This window comes from Arvicanthis niloticus, chromosome 14, assembly GCF_011762505.2.
Source record: "Arvicanthis niloticus isolate mArvNil1 chromosome 14, mArvNil1.pat.X, whole genome shotgun sequence".
NCBI classification, from domain to species: domain Eukaryota; kingdom Metazoa; phylum Chordata; class Mammalia; order Rodentia; family Muridae; genus Arvicanthis; species Arvicanthis niloticus.
This window is the reverse complement of record NC_047671.1, coordinates 65,216,517-65,231,827: the sequence shown is the minus strand read 5'-3', so window position 1 is coordinate 65,231,827 and position 15,311 is coordinate 65,216,517. Positions and strand designations below refer to the sequence as shown.

The window sequence follows — 15,311 nt, the reverse complement described above, 5'->3', positions numbered from 1 at the left end:
CAATAATAATTTTATTATTGAATAAAATAATTCAATAATATTTGAATTCCAAGGAGCACATGCTCTTGAGGAAAGCTTGGTTTGGTAGGTAATGTCCATGGTGATTTAATGACTGCCCATGTGTTCAGCTATGAAGGAACCTACTACAGGCCCTGTATACTGAAAGTAGTGTAGAAAGGAATGCTAGGTTAAATGAAATACGCCTATAAGCTTACAAGGAAGTTGAAAACACATGTGGTGGGCACTTTACACCCTACTGTGCCATACATAGCTCCAATAAAGTGTTGTGTGATTTAAAAGTAAATTCTTCCTCAGGGGACCAAGGGCATTTAGGATCACAAAGATCAGATGTCATTTATCTTAAACACTAAGAATACTCACCTGTTCCAAGAAAGTGTTAAGTATATGCAGAACCACAGAAATGTAGACCTACTGCAAGAGATGCTTTATAAAAGAATCATCCTTTATAATTTATAAAGCTCCTACTAACAAGACATTTGCTATTCCAAGTACCTGACAATCAAAAGTTCAGTATAATGAAGATTTAGGAAATAAAAAACAATCATTTTTGAAGTTGTAGAGTTGGAAATGTGAAGACTAAAGTTGAGTAATTCTCCCTGCACCCACCCTGAACACCATCCCCAAATGGTGCTAACTACTGCAGAACTGTGAGTCTGCCATCAGCCACAGAGACTGGCTTTTTCAAGTCATTCTTCACTCAACAAGATCATTCCAAGCAGGAGAGATGCTCCCCAGCCCAGCTTCGTCAATGTAAATGAGCAAGACATGGAGATTCCTACACCTCACAGGAGCTGGGGAAAAGACCCATGGAGCTGGGGGTTTGTCTGTACTGAAATGTCACTGAGCTCTGTTAACAAAGAACAATTCCTCCCTACCAACTGCAAATGAAAAAGCATTAGAAAAAGCAGCAATGGCAGCTGAGGTCACTCACTCAGTGCTCAGCATAGTCAGCTATGATCCTAAGTGTCATCTAATCTTTGTGACAAGTGGATGAACTCTGTGCTGTCATGCTCATTTTATAAATGATGAAAGGGAGGCACAGAGAGGCCATACACCATGTGGCAGAGCTGCTGAGGCAGACCATGGAGCTCCCTGCTCTTGCCCTTTTCACAGAATTGTTACAGTAGCTGGAAAGAAGGCCACTGTTGGGCCACAGAAGGACAAGGTGAAAGTGGGACCCTTCTCTGGTTCCTGCTTCCCAAGGCATCAGTACCATGAGACTGTTTCAAGGCATAAGGAAGATATGCACTACACTGGAGTCTCTGGCAGGAATTACTCAACTGACTCAAGTGGTTCCTGCCACCTGGACATCGTGGCCAGAGTCACTTTAAAGGTGCCAGCCAGAGTGGCTGCCTTTCTCAAGTGGTTCTTGACTGGCCAATCTCATTACAACTAGAAGAGTTGCTCCTGAACCCAGTTAAGGATTCTGCCTCGGTACTGGCCAATGTGGCACTAAATATAGCCAAGTGTGCAGACAGTTTTCAGGGCACCAGAGTGTCAGTGTCTCTCTCAGACATGCCCAGCCTGTGGCCCATAGGCCATACATATGTAGCCTGAGATGAATATGAATTACTACAAAGACAAAATTATAAGCTTACTTAATATATTATGAGGGTATTTTTGATTGATTGGTTGATTTTTATTTATTCTCTCCCTTTCCCTTCCTCCCTCCCTCTCCCTTCTCTCTTTCTCTCGTGTGTGTGTGTGTGTGTGTGTGTGTGTGTTTGTATGTGTGCATGCATGCATGGGCACACAGTTGTATGTGGTGCACACACCAAGGCACATGTATGGAGGCTAGAGGCCAACTTGTGGGATTTGGGTATCTCCTCACATCATGTGTGTTCTTGAGACTGCACTCAGGTTGTCAGGCTTGGTGGCGGGTACATTTTCTTACTGAGCCATCTCACTGGTCTTTATGTCAGACACTTTGACCTGAGAAGAATACACGCCCCAGCACCTGTGAGCCTTTACACCCAGCCTGAATCCTTTCCTGGTGGAAGAGCTCTCACTGAGAACACTCCCTGTGAACACTGGCTGACAAGAGCTAAGGGTGAGCTAGAAAAGCAGAAGGAAGAATTACCGCCTCTGTCAATATCCTCTAAGCCTTCTCCATGATTCATACAACCCAGCCTGCTCGGAAGAGACTGGGGCAGCCTCTCCAAACTCCTGGGGCCAAGGAACAAAGGGCTGTATTATCTGTTACTTCCACTTACACAATTTGCTAGTCAAAGGCTGTCCTCACCTGTTGCACAAAAACAAGTTCATGAGGATGAGCTCATCCTTACAGGATAGAGACCACGCCGGGAGGTTCATGAGAACTCTAAGATTTAGCTGTTGTGGCAGGATTCAGGTTGGGTGTAGAGGCTCCATAGCTAGTTAGTTTTGAGTTTGAATCTTAACTTTCCTTCCATCCCTGGGAGGACCAAAGGCTGAGTTTCCATACCTAGCAAAGCACAGCTTCTATATTACATGAGATGGTCCAGCCGCACATGGCACATACCTCCTGAGTGTTCAACAGGGGCTCAACTCTACCACAGTCAACTGTTGCTCCACTCCCTATACCTACTGCCTGGCATCCAGTAGGTATCCAATCGTAGACGAATATCTGCATAGATCCAGACCTGTAGCAATCCTGCTTCAATGCCATCCCTCTTTCCTGGATTAGACGCTTGATGCAGTTGCCTGAACGTAGATAGCACTTAAAGATTCATGTCAGGTGGATGGCGCTCACATTCCAAAACCAGGTTGCCCTGGTTTGCCATGTTTTCGTTGGTTTAAAAGCTAGGAATTTATAGGCACCCCTCCCCCCTTGGTAAACAAAGGAAGAAGAAGAAGGGTAAAAGTTAAGGACAGTTTGCTAGATGGTAAACAAAGCTTAGCAGGAAGTGATTGCTCCACCACAGCCTCCTGAATTGTTTTGCCAGGACATGCTTGGCTGCTGTCAGTCTCAGTCAGAGTCTATGGAAAGTAACATGAGTTTACAATCTGTTGAATTAGCCCCCCCACCCCCACCCATGGTCTGGGCAACAACTGGTTGTCTTAGAAACAACTCTGACATTGATTTTCCAGACGATGTCTGTTTGACAGCCTGCATCTGAAGAGTGAGAAAAATGTACGTAGCGGACTATAAAATGGATGCTGAGGAGGAGGAGGAGGAGGAGGAGGAGGAGGAGGAGGAGGAGGAGGAGGAGGAGGAGGAGGAGGCCAGTGAGGATGGTCTCGATGTTTCTCTGCAGCACTGTTGATGTTGGTGGCAAGGGCATCTGCGGCTGCAGCAGCTGCCCATGCACAGCAAGACTATAGGATGTCAACAGCATCTTTGACTTCTGTCACCAGATTATAGTAGCTGCCTTTCCTCTAGTGACAATAACCAAAACTGTGTCCAGACATCGGCAGAGGTTCCCAGGGTGGGAAAGCAGAAGCAACTTTAAATCTGGTCGAGAACTGTTGGTGTATGTTAAACAAAGAAAACAATCATTCTTGCCTTAAATACGGGATACTAGTGTTATTAAGAACTCTGACACATTCCTTAACACATCTTTTGCTGTGTGTGCATGTTCAGGTGTGTCTATGTGCACATGAGTGTATGTGCAAGCTCTGTGTGTGTGTGTGTGTGTCTGTGGAGGCCAGAGGAAATTCTTGGCTGTTGCTCATTCCTCAGGTGCCACCCACACATTAGTTTTTGAAACAGGATCTCTCATTGGCTTGGTGCTTGCCAAGTAGGTTAGACTGGTTGACCATCGAGCTCCCAGGTTCCAGAGACCCTCCTCCTCAGCACTAGAATTACAAACATGAACTATTATACCTGCTTTGCTTAGCTTCTAACTTACGTTCGGGGATCCAGTGCCGATCTCCATGTTCACACAGCAAGCACTCGACAACTTTGCCACCTTCAGATGCCCCGACAGATATTTTGAGTGTAGTAAATTGACCTACATTATATATTCTCCGCTATAAGGAAGCTTGTTTAATCATTGTATTGAAAGATATGTGACCACAATAACTCATGAATTGTCTTAGATTTTGACATGTAGAATGAAGAATCTCTATAGGATGCAGTTCAGAAGTATGCCCCCAATATAGGTAAAACTATCAAATGTTGATAGGTTAATCTTTAGAGGATGAGACTTTTATACATGCCTTTATCATCTGACCCTTACAGAACACAAGCTTTTCTATGAAGCAGTCTTAGCTACCACACACAAGCATGAAAAGGCATGTGTGTGTACTTTCCAGCCCATATTCTAGTGTCTGAGATCATGAGAAACCTGGACTAAAGACCTCTGGCTTCTGAGAGATCAGTGTTTTATAACAAAATCTCACTATGTGTCTAAAAGACTTAATGTTTAATATTTCTAGAATAATCCTATTAAACGATTTTAATCATGTTTAATGACAGTATTGAAAGATTTCATCTTGTTGCCAGAAAGTTCTTTAAATGTATTACATTTATTTACTCACAGACGTATGTATGTGAATGTGTGGCTGTGCATATACCATGGCATGTGTGTGGAGGTTAGAGGACAACCTGTGGGTTCTAGGGACCAAAATCAGCTTGTCAGGCTTGGTAGAAAGAAAGAGCAGGTGACAGACATACCGGGTGGCTTATGGCAGGACCGACTGAGGAAGTGGCACTAAGATTAGGCACGCAGGAACTTTGGGGGCAAGGAGGAAAGCCAGGGTGGATGGAGGCACAGCCTGGTGTCTGGTTACAAACAGAGAGCAGCTAAGATGCTGAAATGGTGGGTGTGAGGACTACTAGAAGCAACGACTGCCACCAAGGGCAGAAGTGCCCAGGTGAAGGACTGGAATGTTCACGTCTGCGACCTACTGTGTTTCATTTCCTGACAAGGACTTTTAATGTCTGTAGATAAAAACTCTGTGTCTGTTTTGCTTGCCTTACACTCACTCACTCATTGGTTTTAGTCACTCTGAGGGTCAGACCCCAAGATATTCTGTAAATGAATTCTGAGAAGCTAGGGGCACTGTGTCACACCCACCCTACTGTAGACTAATATGGTAGTGTCTGAATCATCCTCCTCTTGCAACACATGGCAGAAGTGAGCATGCTACGCTTGGTTTGTTGTTGTTCTGTGTCTACTGACAACTACCAGCAGGGTCAGTCTTTAGAGAGAGCCAGCGCTCAACTCCCCTGGGTAGTGAGTCATCAAGGCAATGAATCTAATCCCAAGAGACGGCGCCCACTGACTTCAGGAAGTGTTACTAGCAGTGTACTTTATTTGGAATGTCTGTTTTCTACAGAGAGAAAAAGCTCAAATTTATTCCTAGGAGCTAAAAGGAAACCTTTGAAAAGATCAGAGGTACAAATCCAACATGGAAATCAAATTACAAAGTGAGATGTGCGTGTTCCCACCCGGACTATAAACACTCCATTAACAGCGTGGTCACAGGCAGCTTTTCAAGCTTTCCACCCACGTTGATCACATTATGTCATAGGTTACATTAGACTGGACTGGACTTAGCCCTTTCCAGCACCAACTTTCCACTGAGTACCTGGACTCAAGTAGAAGAGTAGCAGCCTAGAAGTTCTGAGCCCAACATGTTACTTCTATTCTGAACCCCACATGCCACCCCTGTCCTGAACCCCACATGCCACCCCTGTCCTGAACCCCACATGCCACCCCTGTCCTGAACCCCACATGCCACCCCTGTCCTGAACCCACATGCCACCCCTGTCCTGAACCCCATATGCCACCCCTGTCCTGAACCCCACATGCCACCCCTGTCCTGAACCCCAAATGCCACCCCTGTCCTGAACCCCACATGCCACCCCTGTCCTGAACCCCACATGCCACCCCTGTCCTGAACCCCACATGCCACCCCTGTCCTGAACCCTACATGCCACCCCTGTCCTGAACCCACATGCCACCCCTGTCCTGAACCCCACATGCCACCCCTGTCCTGAACCGCACATGCCACTCCTGTCCTGAACCCCACATGCCACCCGTTTTGAACCCCACATGCCACTTCTGCTTCTGTTAGAAGTAAATTTCTTTTGTTCCTAGAGTTTCCGCTTGTAGATACAGTAGACAACTCACAGGGTGTACAAGATTAAACAGGCTGAAATGGGGAAATCACAAGTAAGAGATTTTATAGTTTTTATTAGAGGTATTTTATTAGTATTTATAGAGCCATCGAGAAAAGTCACATTGTATGATGTCAAATAACTATGAATGTATTGCTTCATAGTCTCTTCAAATCTCTTTCATTAAAATGCATTTTATGTATCTATATCAAAATCACATTTATCTTTTAATAACTCTGTTAAAAGTTAAGGACAATTCCTATCACAATCAGGACAGCAACATCACCTCTAACAAAATCAGTGAAACATTATGCCAGCACATCTTCCTCTTCCATTATTACTGGGGTTGAGGAGCAGGCACTGAACCCAGGGCCCACCCCCAGTGTACCCTGGGTTATTATTTGAAGCAATGAGAAGTACATTAGCCATGCTGAAGCTGTACCAAGGATTGGTGGCAATCTTCAATTTATTCTTTCAGGAAAGTAGACATTTATGTAATGTTTCAGTCCTGCTTTAAGTTGAGTATGAATGCCCATCTGACCATATACAAGTACAATGGGCTGGGCAGAGTATCAGGAGGCATACTGGGAATGGGCTTTGGTGTGCTGGTGTTTGAATTAGAGTGTGAGAGAGGAGGCAGGAGTAGCTTTTACTAACCTTTGCTTCCCACCTCTCTCTCTCTCTCTCTCTCTCTCTCCCTCCCTCCCTCCCTCCCTCCCTCCCTCCCTCCCTCTCCCTCCCTCCCTCCCTCCCTCCCTCCCTCCCTCTCTCTCTCTCTTCCCCCCTCCCTCTTTCCTCCCCTCTCTCACGGGCTTGCACACACCCGTTTTCCCTTCAGGCCAGGTATCCAAGGAGGGTAGTAAACCTATTCATCTCCAATGCAACACAGAAACCATGTAAGTAACCATCAGCTTCCCGTGCCCTCGCTTCTCCAAATAGGAGCTGGTCACAGTCCTCTACTTTGTGTGACTCTGGCTTTGGCCACAGTCCTCTACCTCATGTGACTCTGCCCTCCTCATGGTGTGAAGATAGGCTACCCCGAAGTACCAAGAGTTAAAACAGATATGGGGGTGGTCTCCCTCCCAGTCCCTACCCTCTATGATAGTTACATCCTCCTGAATCCAGCCATGAAACTGAACAGCCTAGACAGCCTTCCCCTCTATCCGGCCACATAAAACTAGAGCAAACAAATGTTTCTTTTGTCAGTGTCAGCATGACTGAGGTGTGAAGAAGGATTCCTTCTGCCAGTGATTGCATTACTTAGCTTCTTTCTCGCTCCTGAATTACTCCACTTAGCCTAGACAGAGTCCTCAGGTTGCATTATTCTCTGAAAATGAAATAGTAAAAGCCTTTCACCCCTCTGCCCTCTTGTTTCCTTTAACACAAAAGACTTGATGAAAACACTCAGTCCTCACTTGCTGTCCTCACTACCCCCTCGATGCTAACTCCACTGCCATTTGGCTTGCCCAGTTTCAGTCCTCAAGCAAGCATGCTGTGGATCACCTGTTCCCTCGATGGTAGACAGCAGATCTTTTCCCAGGCCTCCAGCAATGGGCAGGACTCCAAGCTTAGCAAGAGTCCATTCTTGGGCCTCGGTGTCCTAGAAGCTCTCCTTGGGTAGTCACACAGAGCTGGGCTGAGACTGCCAATGACAGTGAAAAGGTGACTAATGACATTATCCACTTACTGCTCTTGTGGAGTCAGAACACCAGTTGAGCCCCAAGGAAGCCGACATGCTAGCCACTTCTAACCAGTCTCTTTTCTAGGATAGATAGATGGCACTGTCCACATAGAAAGTGCCTTCTGGAACGTTCCAAGAGATCACAATGAGAGGCCATGTATCCTGGCTCCAAATTGTACTTATCGGCTATGTAGTATCACCAGAGACCTAACGTCCCAGGATCACATTTGCATTTTTGCAGAATGCAAGTAAGGAACAGACCTTAGCAGGTTTGTTGTGAACATCTGTGAAGCAATAACAGGCTGAGTTAGCAGCCTAGAAAATGATAAGCACTAACTACAGTTTACTTGTTAACTGTGGCTGAGCGAGTCAGTCATGGATGCAGCTTGCTTGTTTGATTCTAATAATTATTAATGGCCAGGCTGGCTGGGATAAATGTTTCTTGGCCTAATATGGCAGCTCTCAGGACTTTTCAAAGGAAAGTTTGCTATTTTCCATTTTTATCATAGCTTTCCCCTCATTAGGGAGAAAGTATACAAAACGTGGTTCAACACTAGCGATTACTTCTGTGAACTGATGATTCACGCTAATTAAACTTGTAACTCAGGAGAATGAAATTACTTGTTTCAACATTTCCTTTTGTTCAGTAATTATGATTCAAGGTTATATTAGATAGCACACTATTGTAATTTTGTCATGAGCTAGACACTGTACATGCCATGTCTTTAAAAACAGGCACTGCCACGTAAACCCAGGTGCTTTGTTGAAGGACTGTGCAGACCCCATAAGCAAGTCTACCAGATATGTGCAAGCATCCCTTCTTTCTACACAGGAAGCAACTCAGAGAGAAGGCTCTGACATCATCCTGGCTTGACAGAGATTGACCGGATTTGCAGCAGGGTGGTAATTTAAAAATAGAAGCCAATGTGGCTGGAGCTTATCTCAGATGCTTACATCCCAGGAGCAATCTGTTATCCATGATGATAGCAAGTGGTTCATGGAGGGATTTGAATTCTCATGAGCACTACATGAGAGTATCATGAGAGGGAGGATCTCAACTCAGAATTGCACTACCTGCCAAGGCGGTGGAGCAGACACACAGGCAGCTCACATCCAAGCCACTTGTCCTCTCCTTTTCCTTCCCTTCTCCTCTGCTCTCACCAAGTAGTCCAGGCTGGCCCTTGAACTTGTTGTAATGGTCCTACCCTCCTGAGCAACTGGGGACTATAGGCCTTGCTCACTAGAGCCAGGCTCACCTATTTGGTTTCTTGGTACGCTTTTGTTCTGTTTTGGTGGTTGTAGGTCTTTAGAGACAGGGTCTCAGTATACAGTTCAGATTGACCTGGAAGTTGCTATATACAATCAGGTTGACCTTGAACTCAAACTTCTCACCCAGCCTCCCTTGTGCTAGGGTTACAGACATGGACTACTAGGCTAAATTGAGAGGTTTTTTTTGCTTCTCTTGAGAGGTAAACACAAAGAATCCCTTGCTTCAAAGGCTTCATGTGTTGGGTCATTTATAAAGTCAGACATATAGGCTAGGTGTGGTAGTGCACACCTTTATAAGCCCAGTACTTGGGAGATAGAGGTGGGAGATCTCTGTGAGATTGGGTCAGCCTAGTCTACAGAGTGAGTTCCAGGACAGCCATGGCGATAGAGAGAGACCATGTTTCAAATTACATAACAAAACAAAGTTAGAGCTATGACAAGCTCTACAACATGGTCTCAGGGAAATCTCCATTTCACAGAACATGAGATAATAAACACAATTTCAGATGGTATGGCATAGCCAGGTCTTTGTGTGATCCTGAGTTTGTATTCAATTTAAAGGAAACAGATGTCAAATTATGAATATTAAATTAGATTCAAGGCTGATTGGGGTGGGTCACCAAATGAGATGTACTTTTGAGTCTGTTGGACTGACTCTGAGCTGCAAAAGACAAAATACATTTGATAAATAGCCATGTAAACTGTAAAATGATAATCACTCATCCCTGGGAACCCTTGGCTAGAATTAAGTTATAGGACGGCATTTAAGAACTTTTAAGGATGGATGTGTTCAGTTGGGTAAGTTAGAGTAAAAGAGGTGTAGGGTGGGCACACAGGGTGACTGGGCAGGGCTGAATTTCGAGCTGGACGTCCTAAGGATGCAGAATCAGGAAACGCTGAGTTCTGTTGCACATTTCCTACGATACCTTTGCCCATCAGGTAGTGGTGAGAAGGTAGAAGGCCAAGATAAAGTCTATCTGCAGTGCCTTTGGAATGCACTTGTATGAAAGGAGCCGCCTCTGTCCTGAACAACCACAGCTTTTCAGAGCTCTTTCTCTACCACACACAACACACAGGGCTGATTGCACACCTTCTCTCAGAACTGACTGTTACAAAAGAGCCCTGCTTCTAGAAGAAGTCTTTGTCTGAAGCCTGTTGAATCACCTCAGAAGCCAGCACAAGGAGTGTCTTACAGCTGCCACGTCACAGTGTGGACTTCAGGACACAGTTGGCTCCTTTAAATGTTGTATGAAATTGTTTCTTTTTGCATGAGAAATTTCATGAAAATCTCTGGCACAGAATATGGAAGAATTCAGAATTGGGACTTCTTAACAATGTTGAGTTTGGAAGCAGATGTGGAGGCACGTGGCCTGTAATCTCAGGCTGAGGCAGGAGGATCTCAACTCAGAGGCCACCATAGGCTATATGGTTAGACTCTGTCTAAAAATAGAATCAAAAGGAGGAGGAGCAGCAGCAGCAGCAGCAGCAGCAGCAGCAGCAGCAGCAGCAGCAGCAGCAGCAGCAGCAGCATAGAGTTTCACCCCTTTCTTGGATATGTGTGGCCGCCCAGATGGTGCACTGCCCAAACCCATAGGACTCCATTTACAAAGGACACAAAGTGAGGAGCAGTGCTGTCATTCCTCCTGTTGAAGCAGTATACTTCTGTGTAAGTCAGGGCATACTTGGCAAAAATACAGGAAGCATGTTGCCCAGACCCAGGTGGGCAATTTGAGCATTAACATAAGTAAGAACAGTAATCTGTAAGTCCGTTGGTCACCACAGGCAAGTAAAGCAATGGGCAAGTGGGGAAAGGTTTTCCTTAAAGTAGGGGGAAAGACTGACACAGCCTCAGCTTAGGTGAAACCATGAATTCTCAACACACCACAGTAAATACTGCATCAGAAGGACAAGGTTCATGACTGTACTGAGTGAAGTGGGGGGCCAGAAGATTCAGAGGAGGAACAGTATTGTCAGAGGGTCTGGAAGTCTCCTCTTTCAAATTTCCTAGCAATGGTCCTTCCTTTCTATCTATCTATCTATCTATCTATCTATCTATCTATCTATCTATCTACCTATCCATCCATCATCCCACCTATCGATCTCTCTATTGACCTATCGATCAATCTATCCACCTATCTATAAACATAGATACAACAAAGAAAACAGACAACTTAACTCAGTGATCAGAACTGGTCTGATGAATAATAGGCACAAGGGCACTAATTCCTTGTAGAAGCTATGGTCATATACAAGTGCACGACTGGAATCTGATTCGGAAGTGATAACCCTTAAACATGTCCATACCACACAACATAAAGACAGCCAAGGAACAGTGCCAGACAAAAGCAAGCTGGCAAGACTTGATGAAATGTGCTAAGAGGTCTGATGTTATCCTGAATAGGACAACTGTAATAAAGGACATTCATGGGACAGGTGACGACATGGAATATGGGCTGTAAACTGTCAAGTGCCCTGAGTTTTCCAACTCTGAGCTAGTTGTATTAGAAAGAGACCGCCCTTATCTTTAGGAATGCATATTGAATTAGGGCATGTGTGTTGTCTATTCCCAAATACTCAAAGTCAAGATAGGTGTGTGTGTGTGTGTCTGTCTGTCTGTCTGAAAGCACATTTGGGAAGAGGAAGAACGATTAAAACCAAACAGGGAAGAATGATAAAAACAAACAAACAAACAAACAAACAAACAAACAAACAAAGTGAACACACAGACCAAACTCTGCAAAACTAAGTGAATGGTATAGGGCTAAGGCCTTGCGACAAGTTTTTTTTTTTTTTTTTAAAGAGTTCATGTATCCATGAACTCTCAAAATATGACTGAACAATAACAACAATACCAGCTAAATGCCAATGTGGATGGAACAAATTCCACATGGTCTCAGCCCCAGATGAAGAAGTACAGGTGGCCAAAAGCTGCTGAGAGAGGGAGAACCTATCTCTTCAAGGAACAAGCTCCCACAGAGACTGTGAAATCTGAAGAGGTCAGTTCCTTACACATGTACATATGAGCATATATATATATAATTATATATATATATATAATTATATATTATAATAATACATATATTATATATATTATATATATGTATATATAATAATATATAATATATAATTATATATATGTGTGTAAATATAATTTTATATAATTATATACATGTATATACAGATTATATATATGTATCTTATATACATCTATATACATTATATATACACATACATACATACATACATACATTGTATGTGAGTGTGAATATACGTATTGATAACTAAAGGTGAGAGTGTGCCCTTGGGAAGGGGTACATGGGAGGGATTGCAGGGAGAGGAGGGGGCAGGAGTAATGTAGATGCTGTGCTCATGTATGAAGTTCTTAAAACAAATAAAATTATTTTTAAAAAGCAAAAGTGAACAGACAATGACACTCACACACAGATAACAAAACCAAGCCACGCGCAGCAGCCAGAACGACTTTGAGGGCTGTCCATGCTCATCTGCTCCAATGACCAGAAAAGCAGTTCACCTTTTGATTAGTCCAAGATAAAAGCTAGGAACGCAGACATTTTGTTGGACTTGCTGTGGTGAGCTGAATCGTTAATCTTTGTGAAGTTCTGGGAAAGTGCTAAGCAGTCTGAATGGCGTTTCTTTTGCATAGCCTCCTGGCTCCCTCAGCAGAAAGGTGCTCTCTCCCACTGATACACTAAGAAACTTAGGATTTGTCCAAACAATGGATGAGTAGCTGGCTGAAATCAAACAGGGATGATCTTGAGGCTTGTGGGCTTTGCCACTGCTATGTGCTGAAGTCATTTGTGAACCACTTAGTAGGCTTCCTCCAGGAATGAGAGATGAATCCCACCTTAGAGGAACTCCTGAAGCTACTAACATAGTAATGCATGCTGGGTGGGTGTGTCCTCTGCTAATTACAGCCAGAGCTCAAACAAGCAAGAACAATGGAAGTGAGGCTCTTGTTCCCACACTGCACTTTAATGCTCTTTCTTCCAAGGGCTGAACTTCACAATAAATCTCTTCTTGGAAACAAACTATGTGATGCTATAAACTAAGCATGGCAGTGCATGCATTTATTTGCACAGGCTGAGGCAGGAGGATGGTTTGGACCCAGAAGTTTGAGACAGACCTGGGAAACAGTGAAACTTTGCCTGAAAACTAAGAAAACAGCTTATGAATATGCCACCAAAAGCACTGATGTGATCGTATCAAATTAATAAATCCCAGTTTTATAATGTAACTAAAACAAACCGCCTTCTTGTCTACCTGTTAGCCTAGAAGACTGAAGGAAAAAAGAGCCTAGAAAACCACTAAAATGTGCCTTTGTAAACTGTTCTTTTCCTTTGTAGTACCGGGGATTAAGGTCGCACTTGAACACACTTGAGGCAAATGTTCTACCAAGAGGCAACAGAGCCAGCTGTTTGCCTGTAAACCCTGAAATGCAAATGCATCAGTGCTGTCAAAAGGTGTGAACCCCCAAACAAAAGATTAATAATATCCATGTGGCCCTCAAACCTTCTCCTCAAGCTTCTTGCTGAAGTGATTTGAGGAAAACAGTTCAGAAGACTGAGACCAACACTCCTCACCAGCCACCCGCTCCAGCCTGTCTAATGGTAAATGACCTCATAAGGCACTTGGCCACATATCGGGTTTCTCTTTCTTTAACTTGTTTTCTATACATTAATGTAAAGTGGTGTGACCTTAGTGTCCTCACTTCTTAATTTAGCTTTGGCGGTTCTGTTTCATTAAAGATAGTCCACATCTTTGCACCAAGTGGCTGTACAGGCACCATCCCGGTAACCAGCAACATTGCTTCTCACACAGAGAACACATGTCTGAACATGTCGAACCTTTCTTCCCAGTGAAAGACAGATAGCCATTGGTATAAAAGTATAAGCTCAAAATACTAAAGTACTAAGCTCAAAATGTCTGTTGTTGTTTGGAGGGAGTGGATCTTATCATTTGGCACTGGATGCCCTTCCCCAACTTTAATTGTAATTTTAGCCATGGAAATCCTGATGCCAATTTTCTGCAAGCATTTAGACCTAAGCCATCATTGAGAGCAAATGAAGTAGAATTTGTACAGACAGGACTCAGCAACCAGTCTCTCCAGAACAAACTATTTGACTCCACTGTGAGGCCAAGACTTCAATCCCTGGACTGAACAACCGTATCCACAAAGAAGTTTATCAATTGTAGACTGAGAAAAAATGCACAAGAGACTCTTTTTGCCTCCAAGATGGGGTTTATCTCTGTAGCTCTGGTTGTCCTGAATCTCCCTCTGTAGACCAGATGACCTCGAACTCAGAGATCCACCTGCCTCTGCCCCCCCCCCCCCCCCAACTGCAGGGTTTAAAGGTGTGTGCCACCACCACCCAGCAAGAGACTTTTTACATCTCATTTGTTAAGGAGTGTATACTCCAACTGGTGAGTGAAGGAAGATGATATGTGTGAGCAGGGAAAACAGTAATGGAATGAAGGGTGTCAAGTGAATGTGACATGCAGTCAGCGGATCCGGAGCCAACCCATGACAGAACAGGGCCCTCCCCACAGGAGGAGCGGCATGGCAGAAGGAGGCAACACCAGCAGGTTGAGTGGGGCAACTGGAAAAGTAACCAGTGTAGTCAGGAAATAGGGAGGTGACTGACCCAGCTATAGTAGATTGTCTTCTCTTGAGAAAAGATAAAGATTGGAAAAACAGGCCAGAGCTCTGCAGGTCCAAGTCAAGGCAGGAGGGTCTCCATTGAGATCTGCGAGAATGACCCATTGAAAGCCGCCCTCTGGGAAGACTGGGTTGACAGAAACGGTCACCATGTTTTGTAGAAATTTCTAAAGCTCAAGTCAATTGACAGAACACAGCCAATTAAAAACACTCATGATGGCAATTTATTTTTTATTTTCTCATAAAAAGAGAAACCAGAGTTTGAGCCTGCTGAAAATAAAGTGACCTTGTTGTGGGTGGAACCTCTTCAAGGAGAATCTGGACAACACAGAGGGCTTGTAAACCCCCCACTACTGTGAACACTGCCCAGCTGCCTGCCTCCTAGTCTGATAAACACAGCACCTTCCACAGGCGCTTCTGCTCAGGTTTCCCCAGAAAGCCTACTCAAATAACTAAGTAGTGAGCAGAATTATGAAAAGCAAAGTTTTGGGGCACAACAGTTCTTTTTCCTATAATATTTTTGAATTTTTTTTTCGGTTTTTAAGTTTAGTGAGCAGCTGAAGAATTCTAAGAATCAAAAAGGCGAGCGACACTCAGGTTGTACTTGGGTTAGTCAG

At 44.1% G+C, this 15,311-nt stretch overlaps 1 protein-coding gene across 3 annotated transcripts in view; it reads right to left on the bottom strand.

The window, feature by feature from the left end:
- Garem1 (GRB2 associated regulator of MAPK1 subtype 1) overlaps nt 1–15,311 on the bottom strand; it is a 168,468-nt gene that overhangs the window by 93,421 nt on the left and 59,736 nt on the right. The gene's annotated exons all lie outside the window — the stretch shown is intronic.